The following is a 19,133-nucleotide window of genomic DNA, read 5'->3' as shown; positions in this document are numbered from 1 at the left end:
ACATTCTGGCAGACAGGTTTGGTGCAAACGTCATCCCCCTCTCACCCTCTTAAGGGCCCATAACCATACCAGAAGAATGTAGAGCCCCAGCAATCACTGACACACAGGTTAAAACAACCCTATCCAAAGCCAAAAACACAGCTTCAATGGGACTGAACGGTGTCCCAGGCTGTGTCTTACATGAGCTCCAAAATGAACTAACCCATCACCTAAACACACTGTTCAAACTCAGCCTCTCTACAGGCTACATACCCATACAGTGGCACACAGCAACAGTTATCCCACTCCACAAATGTGGAGCCACAACGGACCCTGGAAACTATCACCCTATAGGCCTGGCTAGCCTGGTCTGTAAGGCTATGGAGCGCATCATCATGGAACTCATTAACAGAGACATTGGGAACCTCCAAACATTGGACCCTACCCAGTTTGGCTTTGCTAAGGGCAGAGCATGCCTCCTAAACCTGGTGGACTTCTTTGAGACAGTTACCAAGGCTTTAGATGAGGGAAAGGAGGTCCACACAGCCTACCTAGACCTTGCAAAGGCTTTCAACACCATTCCCCATTCTGCTATTTTAGACAAGCTCACCAGCCTGAACATAAACCCCTATGTCATGAGATGGGTTGCCAGTTGGCTCACAGATAGAACCCACACTGTGAGAGTTGCAGGCTCTAGGTCCGACTTTAAACTGGTTACAAGTGGCGTCCCCCAGGGCTCAGTCCTGGGGCCCCTCCTGTTCGGTATATACTTCTCAGAGGTACAGGCAAGCACAGGAGGTCTATGGCTGACCAAGTTCACAGATGACTGCAAACTGGGGGCCATAATTGACTCTCCGGCTGATACAGACATCCTCCAGAAGGGTCTCACTGAGATGGATAACTGGTGTCAAAATCATAGCCTCAAGCTAAATGCCAAAAAGTGCATAGTCACCCCCTTTGGAAAAAACAAAGTACCCGCGAACTACCACATACGTGGTAGTCTCCTAAATACAGAAAATGTAATAAGGGATCTGGGGACCCAAGTAGATAGCAATCTCTCCTTTGATAATCATATTGCCAAGGTAGTTAGAAAATCCTTCTATGTGGCCCACCTAATCACAAAAGGGTTCACATCTAGAACAAAAGAGGTAATTGTGCCCCTCTACTCATCACACATCAGACCCATCATAGAGTACAACACCCCATTTGGGATGTACCTTACAAGACACCTGCAACAGCTGGAAAGACCACATAAATACTTCACCAAGAGGATTACTGGCCTCAAACAGATGCCCTATGCAGCCTGACTGAAGAAATTCCAGCTGTACTCAGTTGCACTTTAAACTTACTCAGAGGTGATCTTTGCCTGACATACAAGGCCATGTCCAACCCAGAATCGATGGACATGCTCCACCTAAATGAAAACAAATCCCCAAGAGTCACACACTCTAGGGATCTAAACCTCACCACAATGATAAATAGGATGTGCTGGAGGGATATATTCCTGTCCCAGAGACTCCCCATGCTTTGGAACAGGATTACAATCTACATTAGGCAGAGCCCCTGACTAACACTCTTCAAGAGAAACCTTGACTGTGTGGATGGGAAACAGAAAATTTACCCTGGAGATCACTGCAGTGGCTCTGCTGGACAGAGGCACAGGGAACTAATGGCTCTGCTGGACTGAGGCACAGGGAACTAATTTAAGGGGGCAGCAAAAGCCAACACATTCTAGCTAGGCTTATAGATGCCCACGGGCAGATAGCCTAGTACTTGCCTATGAACCTATGTTGATTTTGTTTGGTATTTCTAATTGTATATGTGGGAAGGTGGTTACCAGTGGTATCAGGCAAACAACCCATTTTGTGAATTTTCTTGTCTTTTGGTAATGATCCGATCAAGGACTGGTTATCTGTTTGGTTGGTTATGGTGATGGATATGATTAGATGGATGAAAGTTCATGCAGTCTATGGGAATTTCTTTATTTTTTAGTTGCCAGTCTATGTTCGGATTTTCTAAGAGGATTATTTCCTAATAGATTTGTTCTGACAACCATTGTAGGATATTTTATGCAGTGTAATGTTGTTGCCTTGTGGAATATCTACAACTACGATACATATACTTTTCCTTTTGTTGATTTTGAAGGTAAATAATAATAGTTCAACATTATTAAAGTGAAGGATATTGAGGGAATGTAGAGTAACATTAAGGGAATTTTTATAGAGAATTACTATGCTCCCTGCCTGTTTAGTTTTTCCCTCCCAAGTCTTAATATATTATATCTGGGGAGGGGTTATTTCATTGTCCCTTATTTTATTATTTTCCAGGGTTTTATTGCTATATGTATATCAAGGGAATTGGAGGCAATGGTCACGTGGAAGTTTTGGATTTTTATTACATATAATTCTGATGTATCTGTTTATGAATAGGAGGTCTGATTGCATAATTTTATTTATGATTTGTGTGGGAGTTCTTGACTGAGAATAGTATGAGGTAGTGATGTTTAGTATATTTAGTACAGGGTTGGGTTGAATGTCTCCACTGAGTTTAAGAGTTATGAAGATGGTTATTTAAGGGTTTAGGTTTTATTTATTTATTTTTTGTAGGTATTTCTTTGGTTTTAAAACATTTGTAAGTAATAAAGTTGGAGAATGTCCATTATACGAGACTGGGTGATATATAGATAGTGGGATGTTGCAGCTTTTGCTGGAGTGGAAATGGTCATGTTGGACTTGATGATTTCTCTATGATTAGATTTTGGTAGTTAGAGAGGTGGGCAAATATAGTCAGGAGGTAGTGTAGTAGAGTGCAATTTATAAACATTTTAAAATAATGAGTGCTACAGAAGAAAAGGGTATAGTACTATGACTAATAGTAGGACAGTGAATAAAGCAGAAAATATATATGTGTTGAAAAAGGAAATGAGTGGGAGATGAGTTTTGAGAAAATGTTGGGGGAATTATTTGAAGAGGCTAAAGAGAGGTAAAGTACATGAGTGTATGTATAATAGTGCTGAGAAGTAATTTGCTGTAGGGAGACAGTGGTTGGTTGGTTTAGTTATTTGAGAAAAGGAGGTGTGAGGTGGTTTTCTGTTGATAGGCGAAGTTAAGTGATTATAATTTTAGACTAAGAGGGGGTGGGTGGAAATTGGGTTAGGGTAGGGGAATGGAGCGGGGCTAACCCAGAGATATGCACCAGCACACCAAGTGCCCTGTAAAAATTATCTCTAGGTTTGTGGTTAATGGAGCTTGTAAGTAGAGTTCTTTGTTATAAGTGGAATAGAGAGGTATCAGAAAAGAAGATATATCTTATTTTCTACTCTTTGTTTACTTAATACTGATATGCTGCATAGAGATATTAATGTAGGGATTAGACTTAAGAACTTTTACACATCGAAAGTGTAGAGACAGTCACTATAGGGGAGGGGTTGCATCCTCTGGCTCTATTTTTATCAGTTTAAATATGACACTTTACATGTGCCTATGCTTCACTTGTATAACCTTACAGAAGCATAATTACACATACATAGTAGAGTTTCCTCTTCCTTTAGGCACTGAGAGGTGGGTCTGTAGAAGTATTTCATGGAGATATGTGCAGAAGATTTGGGCCAGGCAGCAGTTTCTTGATAGGAAACTGTAAGGAAAGCTGAGAGGTGGCTGCAGTTCTAAATCAACAGTAGTAGTTCTACATCAGTGCAACAATTCATCATAGTCATTTCATGTCATAGGTTCACACTAGGCTAACTGCTCTTGTGGACCATTTTAAGCCTAGCCAATTATCCCATATGCTCAGAGCTATCCAGACCTTGCTGTGGTAGTGTGAAGTCCTGCTGCTTACCAGTGAAGACTGGTGAACATTGTACTGACTATCTAATGCTGGAGGAGTGGTTTCCAGCTCTGAAATTGTAATTTTGTTACCCTTTTTGGGCTGATTTCTATCCCTGTCAACTTTCTGGCTTAAAAACGCGTGTGTTTGCACATTTTTCACATCGTGCAGCACTGCGAGGCTACAGTTAAACTATTCCAGGTGCCAGAAGGTCTGCTCTTCAAATTTTCCCTTAGAACTAGCTGGTTTCTCAGTAGTAGCACTAAAATCTGAACCCCTGTGACTAGCACTTGCTCTAGAACCTGCTGGAAAGCACTAGGAAGCCTGAAACTGATTCATGAACTCAGCTCTCCTTATCAATAAGGAGAAATTAATTATAGGCACTAAACAGCCTATAATTGCAAAGTACCTTGCAAAGGTAAGGGAAAACAGCTCTTAAACTTTACAAGAAAGCACTAGGAAGCCTGAAACTGATTTAAGCACTCAGCTCTCCTTGTCAATAAGGATAAATTAAACATAGACACTAAACAGCCTATAATTGCAGAGTACCTTGCAAAGGTAAGAGAAAACAGCTCTTAAACTTTACAAAAAAGCACCTAAACAGGCATGTCCAAGGGTCAGCTTCCGGTGATTTCTCCTGTCCACCTGGTGAATCTGGGCATACTCGGGCAGTGCGGCAACTGCCTCATGTACACAGACAATCCTCTCCTACCACCCAACACTACAACCTGCGAGAGATGCACTTACATAGCCAAACTGGAAGCTAAGCTCTCTCTGGCCAAGATTGTGCTAGACAGTCAAGAGGAGAAGGTTAACACCTGCATTACACGTCAAGCAACTCATAGCCCTTCAAAACCCACACCATCAACACCCACACATAGCAACACTAAACCCACATATGCAGAGGCCCTTAACATTAACCGGCCCAAGCAACAAGGACCTCCGAAGCCGAAACGCAAACAAACACCAGTCACAACCAAAGTGACACATAATTCACAACACCAGTGTGCCACCCAACAACAGCCCCTAAGGCAAGACAATGTACCCAGCACTTTAGTCATAGGTGACACACTGATGTCCCACTCACCAAGCTGAACAAGGAGAAAATTACAGTCAGCTGCCTGTCAGATGCCAGGATCCGCCACATAACACATGCACTCAAGTCACTCCACAACAAGTACAAATATGACTCTGTCATTGTTCATGCTGGAGTGAATGACTTGAGACGTACCTCCCTGGACTACATGAAAAGAGACATGGAAGAGCTCTTGGATCATGACCCAGGCAGGTATGACCCTAGCCCTGAGTAGCATCCTGCCTTTGCCCAGAATGATACCACAGTATAAGGACAACATGATTGACTTCAACAATTGGCTAAGCTTCTGGTGTCATTCAAATGGGATCCAGTATTTGTCTGCCTGGGAAGACATGATCGACAAACCACGATGCTTTGCCAGAGATGGTCTGCACCTGTCACCCCTGGGATTCAGGTTACTAGCTAAAGCTCTTGCCACCCCTATAGTGCCTTTTTTAGGCAAGGTTCAAAGCATAAAACCACCACCTTAACAGATACAAGCATGCAAAATCTGAAGGTAATGCTACTCAATGCTAGAAGTCTAAACCTCAAAATGCATTCTCTCGAGGCATGCCTAAAAATGGAGAACATCGATATCTGTGCAGTAACTGAGACCTGGTTCAAGGCTCCAGAGAGCACCCCTGCAATACTAGGCTACAATTCTTACCACACTTTTTGGCCACAAAACCAAGAGCAAAACACTAAAGGTGGAGGAGTGCCCATATTCACCAAGGATATTCACACCTCCAGGCTAGTTGCCCAACACAATGCATCTGAAATTCTCCAGGTGCAACTAACACTAGGTAAGACTGCAATCCAAATTGTACCTTGCTACAGATCCCCCACCATGCCCCAAGATTCTCACTACACCTTTCTAAACATACTGGAAAATATTAAGATACAACCAAACACCCTAATACTGGGTTATTTCAACTACCCTGCCATTAATTGGGAAAACTACTCGGGTACCAACTCCTTTTCCCAACGGTTCTTGGAATTCATAAATTCCAATGCCCTGGATCAACTAATCCATTATCCCACCAGGAGAGCCAATATCCTAGACCTGGTCGTTACTAACATGGGGGATAGATGCTCCACAACAGTGGTCACCCTTCTCATTGGTCAGGTCTGACCATGAGCAAATCACCTTTGACATCCACATCCTACCCCCACCCCCCAGTAAGGAAACTTCCTTAAAAAACTTCTCCAAAGCCAACTTCATGCTACTGAAGCCAGAAGTGACAAACTTCACAACACCCACGCAGATGGGATCTGGAAGTTTGACTGCAGAATCCTACACTAAGGCACTGTATGAGCACATCCACTCGTGCATGAATCGTGCCATCCCAAATAGAACCAAGATGCTCTTCTCCAAAAAAAGGAAGCCAATCTGGTGGTCCCCTGCTATAAACAAACTACACAACAGAAGGAAGAAACTATTTGCAGAAAAGAGGAAAATCCAGGATGCAAAAACTCCCTCACCAGCCTCAGTAAGAAGCTGAGATCCCTCATAAAATCCTAAAAAGCTAGTTATGAAAATAAAATTGCCAAAGATTCCAAAGACAACCACAGGGCATTCTATAGTTATGTCAAGAATCTAAATGGCAATGCTCAGATATGCTCTGAGCTAAAACAGAATGGCATTAAATATACTGATCCCAAGGATATTGCCAATATCCTGGCAGATTGGTTTAATGCCAACTTCACCCCCCTCTCACCCCATAAAAGGCCCATCTCAATACCAAAAGATTGCCAAATTCCAATAATCACGGCCACACAGGTAGAAACCGCACTCTCCAAAGCTAAGAATACAGCATTCATGGGACCAGATGACATCCCAGGCTGTGTACTACATGAACTACAAAATTAACTGGCACCTCACCTAAGTGTCATGTTTAATCATAGCCTCACCTCAAGCTTCGTGCCCCCTGAGTGGCACACAGCTAAAGTTATCCCACTCCACAAGGGAGGATCTGTCTTGGATCCCGGGAACTACCGTCCCATCAGTCTGACAAGCCTGATCTGCAAGGGCATGGAACGCATTATCATGGAACTTATAAACAAAGACATTTGCAACCTTCAGACACTGGACCCCACCCAGTTTAGGTTTGTGAAGGGCCAATCTTGTCTCCTAAATCTGATTGACTACTTCAAATCAGTCTCCAGAGCTGTGGACGAGGGTAAAGTGGTCCACACAGCCTATCTGGACCTTGCCAAGGCCTTCGACACCACCCCCCACTCTGGAATCATAGATAAACTTACTAAGCTGGGCATAAATCCCTATGTCACTCGATGGGTTGCCAACTGGCTTACTGACAGAACCCACACTGTAAAAGTAGCTGACTCCAAATCCAGCTCCAGACAAGTGACAAGTGGAGTACCTCAGGGTTCATTCCTAGGACCACTCTTGTTTGGCATCTACTTCTCTGAAGTACAGGCCAACACTAAGGGACTCTGGCTAACAAAGTTTGCAGATGACTGCAAACTGGGAGCCATTATTGAATCTCCAAATTATGTGGATACTCTACAAAAAGGCCTTACAGAAACAGATGCCTGGTGCCAGAGCCATGGGCTCAAGCTTAATGCCAAGAAATGTATAGTTATCCCCTTTGGAAAAAAAAGATATGTACCCATGAATTACCATATAGGTGGCAAGACAATAAACATCAAAAGTGTGATGAGAGACTTAGGGACACAGGTGGACAGTAGTCTCACTTTCGATAACCACATTGCCACAACAGTCAGGAAATCCTTCTATGTGGCACACCTCATCACTAACGGCTTTTTATCTAGAAAAAAGGAGGTCATTGTCCCACTGTACTCAACCCTCATTAGACCCATTATAGAATATAATGCCCCATTTGGTATGTACCTCACAAGACATCTGCAACAGCTGGAAAGGCCATAGAAATACCTCACTAAAAGAATCACAGGCCTAAAGCAGATGCCATATGCTGACCGTCTAAAAAAACTCCAGCTATACTCTGTGGCATATCGTCTACTCAGAGGTGATCTCTGCTTAACATACAAAGCCATGTCAAGCCCTGAGCTGTTGAAAATGCTCCACTTAAAGAAATCCCAATCCCTCAGAGACACACGCTCCCGGGATCTAAACCTTGTCATCACAATGAACAAAACATGCTGGAGGAATAGGTTCCTGACCCAGAGACTCCCCTTACTCTGGAATAGACTGCCCATACATGTCAAGCAGAGCACCTCATTGGCCCTCTTCAAAAGGAACCTTGATGATTGGATGGGAGATAGGAAATTCAGCCCGGGGATCATCTCAGTCGCCCTGCTAGACAGGGGCCCAGAGAATTAAATATTGTGGGAAGAAATATCCAGGGAATTGTTATGGCTAGGCTTGCATAGGCCCTAGGGCCGATAGCCTAGTACCAACCTATGAACCTATGAACCTATTCGGTATTGTGACTTCAACATTTTTTTTCATTCATTTGAAATGTTGATGAAAACTTGCTTTCAGGATTACACATTTGCACATTGAAGATGCAACATTTTAATTGTAATCCTATATATATATATATATATATATATATATATATATATATATATATGGGTCTATGTCAAAAGGAATACATTTTTAGCTCTCTCTACTCTGTCTAAGGAGGAAATCCAAAGGTGGACTGGCTGTGGTTAATCAGTTGGTGGACAGATTCAAGGAATGGCACATAGCTGTTGAAGGGTTCTACATCCCTGTTAATAGAGATTTCTGTGGCAATTTTAAGACTGCAATATATAGGAAGGCATGTAAAAAGAACAATTTATTACATAAAACTTGTATACATCTCCATCATTTAGCTCAAATTGTGGTTAAGGGACAAGTGCTAAGGGCTATGAGGTTACATAATGATGAAGAGAGCCTCAAGTAAGCCTTAGAGGGTCTTAAATATAATTTTTGGATAAGTGCTACAGTGGTAGAGAGTTGGAAGACTGTATTAATGAATTATGGCCTGAAAGAAATACGATGGGTAGACCCTATTTTTCAGAGAGCCCTAGACTGGGTGATAATCAGAGGGATGGACAAGTTCAAGGTGAAGATGTTAGGATGACACTGACCTCTACTACTAATGTCAAAGTTATCTGTGACATCATTAGAAAGAATTGGGCAATATTATGCTCAGATGATAGAGTGGGTCAAGTAGTTAAGAATGCACAGCGGTTTACAATTAGGTATAGTATGTCACTGAAGAGGCAGCTTTGCTATAAGAATATGAAATATTTATATGTACCACCCAAGAATCGTGAAAGAACGTATCCCTGTAAGAGATGTAAAGCTTGTAAATTTATTTACTTTGGAATTAAGTTTGTACATCCTACACATGGTTTTGTGATTGAGACCTCTCTTTATGCTGATTGTATGATGAAAGATTTGATATATTTTGCCTTTTGTAAAGAATGGTATGTATACTATGTGAGAAAAGCAAACAGGCATTTTAAAGAGAGGATTTTAGAACATGTTAATGATGTCAAGAATAAGAAAGTTAGCAATGCATTAAGCATGTGTTGGATTTTGGTTAGTGTCATAATTTTAAGTTTTTAGTAGTTGAGGTTTTAACTTTGAACATTAGAGGGGGAGATTTTAAGAATTTTACAGAGATAAGGGAACTGGACTGGATAGTATGCCTTGGTAATGATAGGTTCCCTGGTATAAATGAGCGGGTGTCTTTGAAACCTTTATTGAAAGCTCGACCACTCCCACATTAATGCATTTTTAGTGTATTCTTTTTCTTATGCATATGTTTGCTTCATGAGATTTATATTTTTTGAGATTTTTGCAGTATTTTTATTTAAATAATGTGCATATGACATATTAGATGTTCACAATTTTTGAGAATAGGTTTTTAACTTATATAAAGGTGGTGCCTTGAGTGAAACAACCATCCGATTAGCAGTTGACTATTTTAAATAGAGAGGAAAGCTGCTTGTTAATAGGTCTGAAGAAGCAGTCTTATGACCGTCAAAGCGCTTACCTTATCTATGTAGTTCAGTGTTTTGTTTTGATTTAAGTTTTTTTAACTTCAGCCATGGAGTTCCCTCTTATTTTCTTTTATAAAATAGGAGTTATCTTCCTTGAGGCCTCTCCATTATGCTGGAGATGTGGTACTCGGACACTAGGGACATGGATATGTGTCTTTTGTGAATATCAGCATTTAAATTTTCTAAAATCAGAAGTGCAATGAATCTGTGGTAATATGTAGCCAGGACACATTACACTCAGTCCACAGCTTTTCTAATTGGTTTCCTTCCACTGAGGATACTTTCTTCTGAGCAGAGTACACTGTTACAACTTCTGATGTTAATTGGCAAGAAAGTAATAACATGAATAAAAATGGGGTCACATGGTAGCTTCTGAGCTTTTAGTACATTGTTACAACTTCTGATGTTAATTGGAAAGAAAGTAATAACATGAATAAAAATGGGGTCACATGGTAGCTTCTGAGCTTTTAGTCCCTACTGTACAGAGTAATACTGCAGCGGTGAAGAAAAGGATATCTACTGTTATGGTAAGATTTTACAGAACTGTACTTTCATATCTGAGGAGTAAGCCGCGGTGGTGCAGTGGTAGCATTGTCGCCTCAGAGCAAGAGGTTCTCCTGTTCGATTCTTGGCTGGGGCACCTTCTGTGTAGAGTCTGCATGTCCTCCCCGCAGTCGAGTGGCGTTCAAAAGACATGCGTGAATGGGCATGCCTTCATTGAAGGCTGGGTGTCAAGCTGGCACACCAGCACCATAAAAATCTACTGCCAATCATTAGCAGACCGGAGTTCTGCTGTGGTGACCCCTAACCAGGAAAAGCCAAAAGGAGAACAATGAATTAAAGGAGATGGGGATCTCATTAATATGGGTATAGATATGTCTTGGATGTAGGAAGGCTGAAGCTGTACTTTTTAGCAGCCTTAGTCAGGTAGAGTTTAGCCCTACAGAGATAATTGAGTTTATTGCTTAGGAGTAAATAAAATTAGTTTTTTTTTTGGAATTTAGGAGTACTTGTGAATTGTTCAGCCAGAGCTAAAGGATTCCTGGATAACTTCTTACAGTTTATGTAGGTTATTGACAGAGTATAGCAGAAAAGGGTGCAACCATCTGCACTATTTTAGCTTGTGGATCTGCTGTATGGTGATCATTTATGAATATACTGAACAGCAGAGGGCCCAGAATGCACCCTTGCGGACAACAACAGATACTGGGAGAAAGGATATGATGTTGTTTTGCCATATGAGAGAAGCTTTGGAACAAGGAGCAAGATGAGTTAGTGAGTCCTAAGGATGCTAGTTTGGTACTGAAGCTTTTGGTGGGACACCAAAGGTCAAGGTCAAGGAAGGCTGCTGATACTAAATTATCTGCATTTCTATACATGTTAACAGTGCGATAAACCTGAGTAGAGCTGTAATAGTGATGTTATGAGGGTAAAAATGATGCTGACTTGGGGATAAAAGAGTTTTATCAATGACATATTTAAATAGTTATCAATGAATAGATTTCTCACATATTTTGGACAGGTGGATAAGACTACAGTTGGTGTGTGTAGTTAGATCAGTAAAGTTACCACCTTTATGTAGGGGTATTATATAAGAATTTTTCAGATTCACTAGAGCCACTCAAAGTTTCAAGCCCTCAAAAACACTATCTTGAACCAGGGACTTGAGTGCCATGTAGTTCAGATAGGCTGCTGCTTGTGCTGGAACTCAAACATAATTTTGGGCAAGCAGCTATGGGAAGGGAGCAGGAGTGGGTTCTGGGATTAGGGAGTTGGAGGTTGCCTTAGGATTAGGGAATGGAAAGTGAGTTTTAGAGTCAGGGAGTGGGAAGGCAGTTTTAGTTTTAGAGAGTGATTGCAGAATTTAGGTTTAGGAAAGGAGTAGGTGTTGTAGGTTAAAGAAGGAGGAGATGAGAAGAGTTTTAGTGTTAGGGAGTGATCACAAAATTTAGATTTCCAGAAGGAGTTGAAGTTTTAGGTTTGTGGAGGTGGAAGGGAGTTTTAGGTTTAGGTAGCAGTCTGTGAATTTAGCTTTAGTGACTGGTTTGGAGTTTTAGTTTTAGGGAGCAATCTGAGACTTTAGGATTAGGGGGAGGGGGAGTACAGGTTTAGAGTAAGGACCAAGGAGTAAGGTTGGGAACTCAGCTGGAGTTTTAGGTTTAGGGTTTAGGTTCTGTTAGGGTTTTATATTTTATTGGATTAGTCAGTGAGATGGCTATGCATAAATGGGAGATTGGGCTAGTGGGAGTTAAAGCACTTGGCCTTTTCAAGCAAGTGGCAGTGAATAGGTTTAATGCAAGATCTTACCATGTAAGCACATGTAGTAGACCCAAGTTATTTTCCACAAAGCTGGGGTACGGTATTCATAGACTAAATGGTTTATAAGAATAGAAATGAAGTAGGTTAGAACTCTGGCTGAGATTTTAATATATTCTGCTGTTAAATTATCAGAAACTAGCGTTGTTTCCTTCAGTCTGAGTAAGTGTTTTTGATGGTAGAAGTAGGCATTGTCTGAAAAGGAAATGATATTTGAATGGCTGTCTACTTGAGGAGTAGATTGCAGAGCAGTATGGGTTGAGTTTTTGATTATGGAAGCTAGTGTTTGTATGAACAGGGGATCATAGGATCATGGGATCATAAGAAGTTACTAGGCTATTGGCCCTGAGGCCCTTATAAGCCTAGCCAAGAGTTTAGCCCATGTTTAGACAAATCAGCGCCCAATGCCCCTGTCCAGCAGGGACTTGTCTGGCTTGCCCTCAACTTGATTGGTTGTGGATGGAGTTGACTGATTTGTCCAATCAGGGTCTTGTATTTGATTTATGAAATACCAAAAGCTTTTGGAGAGGTTTTGATTAGAGGATTGGAGATTTGTGTAATCATTTTTGTCTGATTTGAAAATGTATGCTTCCATCATTTCGTAGATGCCTAAAATTTTAAGAGTTCATTTGAGTTTTATCCTATAACCATTTTTTCATGCTTTATCTGTCTTTTGAGTAGTTTTGTGTTTCTGGATAGCCAAGGGGCAGGACTGGCTTTGACCTTTTTAATTTTCAAAGGAGCCAACTCGTCTAAAATCCTTAAGAAAATGTTATTGAAGTCTGACACTCCTTCATCTAGTGATAGTGTTTTTGGCATGTTCTAACTACCATTTTAAGTTACTGGTAAAAGTTTCTTTCTTGAAGAATGAAAGACTTCATACCAGGTTCTAGTGATGTTTATTGGTACTATTTTCTTCTTTTATGGTGAAGGTGGTGAGGTGGTTACAAATGGAGTCTAACAGACCACAAGATGAAATTATTTCATTTAGGGACAAGGTAAATATCCAATAAATACTGATTTACTTGCTCTGAATTCATTATTACGCTGACTGTTGGCTAAAGTAGTGTATTTTTACACACTAGCAAGCACTTTTCTATGTTTTTACATCAAAACACCAGTGGATTTTCCATCTAGTGGCACTGAGTGATTGCCTGGTCTGTATAGGTTGGGAAAACACACTAGAGATTCCTGCATGTAGCCATTTTATTGGCTGGAGGGCTTATTAATCAGCTTAGTTTATTTGTAATGCCTTTATAAATTCTGTACAATTGAGTGTCTCTACAAAGTGAAGTACTTATTGAATAATCAAACTTTTATAAGCTATATAAAATACACTGCTGTATCTGTATCTTTAAGTTTGTTTGTGGTAGCATTCCACTCTGGGCACTCTTTTACTGTGCTTTGACATTATGAGGACTGGGATTATTCATCTACTGACAGGAGATGTTCACCTCATCTATCTGAGTTGGGAAGAACACAAAAGGACTCTAAATGTAGTTGTTTTATTGGTCAGAGGGATCCTGTATTTCCAGTGCTGATATAAATTCAGCACATTTGCACAGAGCTGTTCACTCACATCAGACCAGTTTCGGCATTACTGCCTTCCTCAGTGAGCAAAAAACAAATGACCATTTGTTTTTTGCTCACTGAGGAAGGCAGTAATGCTGAAACTGGTCTGATGTTATTGTTGGGTAGGTGGATTTTTTTAATACACCATGTATTATTTATAATATAATATATTTTTTTTCACACCGAATTGTGCTGTTTCTGCTTTTTTTGACTAGCTGCAGATTGCACCACAAAAGCACCCTTCCCTCACCTAGTTGTAAACACCTTCCACTCCTATTCTTTCATAGGACCTGCAAATGTGGATGCGAACTTTCCTGCTATCTTTGCATCCAGCTTGGTGGACATGGGAATCCTGAGGCAATGTAAAAAATGCTTATGTACACTGACAACCACTTAATTCTTGAACAAATACAGTATGTGAGAGATGTAATTACACATTGATACTGGAGGCTAGACTCTCATAAACAGACACAAACAGCAACAAACAGGTTGCCAGAGGCTCACGCACATCATTCACCATGCCCACAAAGGACCACACATGTAGACCCACATATGCAGAGGTGCTCACATGTAACTTACCCAAACCTCAAAGGCCTCTCAGGTGCCAACCTTAGAAACTCTGCATGTACACATGCAAGACAATTCCTATTATAATACAGAAAGTCACATTACATTGTGCCTCAACTACAAAACCCATAAGGCAAAACACTCCACAACTCAATATTCTGGCCATATGAGATATTATGTGACAGACCAATGTCCCTTTTAAGAGGCTAAGTTAGGGAAAGATTACAGTAAGTTGCCTGTCATGCCAGAATTCACCAGATCATGCAAACATATAGGTCACTTACCCTTAAGTACCAGTATGATTCAGTTATAGTCCATGTGGACATGAATGACCTGAGACATACCTTCTTGGATTATATGAAGAGATACATGACTGAGCTCTCAGAATAGTTGTCACAGACAGATATGAGCCTAGCATTGAGCAGTAGTCTACTGTCTCAAAGGATGATGCTACAATACCAGCAGAAAATGATCAACTTTAAAATTGTCTTAGCTATTGGTGTCATTCCAAAGGGGTCCAATACTTGTCAGCCTGGAGCACATGGTTGATAGGCCATTCTGCTTAGCCAGGAATGGTCTTCACCTGTCACCTGTAGGCTTTTGGACATTGGCCAAAACATTATCCACCTCTATAGTGCATTTTTTTGGATTTGCCAAACAAACAAACCTTCCAACAAAACTCAGGGACAAGCTAAAAGTATTACTGCTCAAAGCTAGAAGCCTCAAAAAACTGCACTCCTTAGAAGCTCTCCTGATACTGGAGAATGTTGATGTCTGTGCAGTTACTGAAATCTGGCTCACAACCATGGAAAGCACTCTGGCAGTGCATGGCTATAATGCCTTTCATACAGTCCGACCACCTACTGAACATGGAAGAGCAAAAGGTGGAAGTGTATCTATCTACGTAAAGGATAAGCACACTTCAAGACTGGTCAAACAATGACATGCTTGAGCTACTTCATGTCTAACTAGCCACATGAAAAATCCATTACCATATTCTTGCTAGCTACAGGTTCCCCACCATGAACCACAAAACCCATACATCATACCTGAAGTTACTAGAATCACTCATCCACCAGCCCAGCCTTACTCATGATGATTTTAACTACCCCTCCATTAACTGGGAGGCATACATGACCAGATTTCTTGACGTAGTAAATTCAAATGCCCTGGAGCAGCTAGACTGCACTCCCACTAGAGGAACAAATGTCCTAGATGTGGTACTTACAAATATGACAGAGTTTTGCACCCCCAGAGTTATGTTCTCACTGGTAAGATCAGATCATAAAGCAGACTCCACTGAAATAATATAAAATTAATCCCCCTCACTTAACCCCAAAAACTTTAAGAACTTCTCTAAGGTAAATTATCCCTATTAAGGGATGGCATTGCTAGTTTCTATGCTCCCCCAAATCCAGAAAACACAGCAGCCTATGCAGAGGCATACACAAAAGCTCTTTATGACCATATAAACAACTGCATAGAAATGGCAGTACCAGACTGAAATAAATCCAGGTCAAACTGCAAAAACAAACTACCCCAGTGGACCTCTGGTATTATTGTGCAATGAAAGAAAGAAAATCCTGTTGAGAAGTAAGAGAGAATATGAACAACAGCGAAATAAGTCCCTCATTAGTCTAAAAAGTGAATCAGGGAACTAGTCAAGTCTCTGAAAGCAGATTTTGAGGTAAAAATAGCTTCCAAATCTAATGATAACCATAAAGTATTTTCAGTTATGTCCACAATCTTAAGGGCAACATCCAGCAATATGTAGAATTAGTTGTAGATGGCATCAGCTGTACTCAGCTGGTATAGCAAATCTTCTGGCCGACAAATTCAGCTCAAGTTTCACCTCCCCATCACCCCTAGTTCTTCCCCAAGAAGTACCCTACACAACTCCACCACCAATTATCACCAAAGGACAGGTTGCTACTGTGCTCTCTAAAGCTAAAAACATGGCTTCAATGTGGCCTGATAATATACCAGGTTGCCTGTTAAACAGCTTAAATCAGGACTTATCAGGCCCATTTGGATCTCTGTTTAATCATAGCCTCCAGACTGGCTTTGTCCTGGTAGTATGGAGGACAGCAACAGTCATTCCTCTATATAAAGGGGACCATCTACAGACCTAGAAAATAAATTGAAGACCCATAAGTTTGACTAATTTTATATGTAAGGCCATGGAAAGAATAATCATGGACATGATAAATAATGACATAAGAGGTCTGCAAATACTGGACCTGATCCAATTTGTCTTTGTCAAGGGCATGTCATGCCTACTGAATCTGGTGGATTTCTTTGAGAAAGTCACTAAGGCTATGGATGAGGGTAAAACGGTACATAGGTTCATAGGTTCATAGGTGTGTACTAGGCTAATGGCCCTGGAGCCTTTACAAGCCTATCCCATAGGATTACCCTGGCATTGTGCCACCCAACCTTAGCTACTAGTGTCTCTGTTGAGTAGAGCCCCTGAAGTGATCCCTGGGGTGAATTTTCTATTTCCCATCTACTCATCAAGATTTCTCTTAATGAGGGCCAGTGAGGTGCTCTGCTTGACATGTATGGGAAGTCTATTCCATAGCATGGGCAGTCTCTGGGTTATGAATCTGTCCCTCCAGAATGTTCTGTTGATTGTGGTAATGAGGCTGAGGTCTCTGTAGTGTATGGTGTGGAGGAATTGGGATTTCTTTAGATGTAGCATTTCAAACAGAGCTGGGTCAGACATGACTTTGTAAGTCAAGCAGAGATCACCTCTAAGTAGGCCATATGAGACAGAGAATAGTTGGAGTTTTTTGAGTCTGTCCATATACAACACTTGTTTAAGGCCTAGGATCCTCTTTGTGAGGTACTTTTGCAGCCCCTCTAGTTGTTGCAGGTGTCTAGTGAGGTATACACAAAATGGGGTAATGTAATCGATGATTAGCCTAATGAGGGAAGGGTAGAGGGAGACAATAACCTCTTTCTTCCTGGATGCAAAACCCTTGGTAATGAGATGTGCCACATAGAAGGACTTTCTGACCACAGTGGCAATTTGGTGGTCAAAATGTGTTCCTAGATCTCTTATAATGATTTTTGTGTTCAGTGAACTACCATTGATGTGGTAATTCAAGAGAACTGGATTTTTCCCAAGGGGGATGATGACACATTTTTTGTCATTGATCTTAAGGCCATGGTTCTGACACCAGTCGTTGGTCTCATTGAGGCCTTTCTGTAGGATGTCAACATCACTTGGGGAATTAATAATAGCTCCCAACTTGCAATCCTCTGTGAACTTTGTCAGACAGAGTCCCTTTCTGTTGGCCTGGACTTCAGAGAAGTAAATACCAAACAGAAGAGGACCCAGGACCAAACCCTGTGGGACTCCACTTGTGACTGGTGGGCAGTCTGACTTGGAGTCAGCTACTTTCACACTGTGAGCCAGTTTGCAACCCACCTAGTGATATAGGGGTTGATGCCTAGCTTAATGAGTTTTTCTATGATTCCAGAGTGGGGAATGGTATCAAAGGCCTTGGCCAGATCAAGGTAGGCTGTAGGAACCACCTTGCCTTCATCCACAGCTCTGGTGACTGACTCAAAGAAGTTGACCAAGTTGAGCAGGCATGATTTACCCTTCACAAAACCAAGTTGTGTAGGATCCAGTGTTTGGAGATTCCCTATATCCTTGTTTATTAGGTCCATAATGATGTGTTCCATAGCTTTGCATATCAGACTCGTCAGGCTAACGGGGCGATAGATCCCGGGGTCTGTAGTCACTCCGGCAGATGACTGTAGCAGTGTGCCATTTAGTAGAGACAAAGCCTGAGTTGAGGCTGTGATTGAACAAGACACACAGGTGAGGTGCCAGTTCACTCTGTAGTTCATGTAGAACACAGCCGGGGATATTGTCAGGTCCAATAGAAGCTATATTCTTGGCCTTGGACAGTACTGTTTTAACCTCTGCAGCAGTAATACTGCGTGTCTGGCAATCTACTGGTATTGTGCTTGGTCCTTCGGTGGGGGGGGGGGTAAAGTTGGCACTGAATCTGTCGGCCAGTATATTGGCAATATCTGTTGGCTCGGTATAGGAGGTACCATTGTGCAGTAGCTCAGAGCAAATCTGGGTATTGCCATGGAGATTCTTTACATAACTATAGAAGGCCCTGTGGTTGTCTTTACTATCTGCTGCAATTCTGTTTTGATAGCTAGCTTTAAATGATTTGATGAGGGATCTCAACCTTTTGTTGAGGTTAAGGGATTTTTTCCAGTCTTGGGACTTTACCTTATTCTGCATCAGTTTCCTCCTTTTGTTGTAGAATTTGTTTATGGCAGGGGACCACAAGATTGGCTTCCTTTTTTTGAGGATAGTGTCTTGGTGCTATTGGGTATGGTGAGATGCATGCATTTGTGTATGTGTTCGTACAGTGCATTGGTGTATGATTCGGCAGTCATGCAACTATTCTCCGTTTGCATGGGTGCAGTGAAGTTAGCCACCTCTGTTTTTAGGAGCTCAAAGTTAGCTTTGGAGAAGTTTTTCATGGTGGTTACCTTTGTGGTGTAGGTGGGAGGGATGTGGATTTCCAAGGTGATTAGTTTATGGTCGGATCTAACCAGGGAGGAGTTGACTATTGGTGTAGAGCAATGGTCGCCCATGTTAGTAATAACCAGGTCAAGGATGTTGCTACCTCTAGTGGAGGTAAGAATGAGCTGGTCCAGGGCACTGGAATTTATGAATTCCAGAAAACATTGGGCAAGTGTATTGGTACATGAGTAGTTTTCCCAGTTAATGGAGGGGTAGTTGAAGTCGCCCAGTATGAATATTCTC

The sequence above is a fragment of the Protopterus annectens genome, chromosome 3.part1, assembly GCF_019279795.1.
Source record: "Protopterus annectens isolate FY-2018-M chromosome 3.part1, PAN1.0, whole genome shotgun sequence".
Classification (NCBI taxonomy): domain Eukaryota; kingdom Metazoa; phylum Chordata; order Ceratodontiformes; family Protopteridae; genus Protopterus; species Protopterus annectens.
This window is presented reverse-complemented; position numbering follows the sequence as displayed.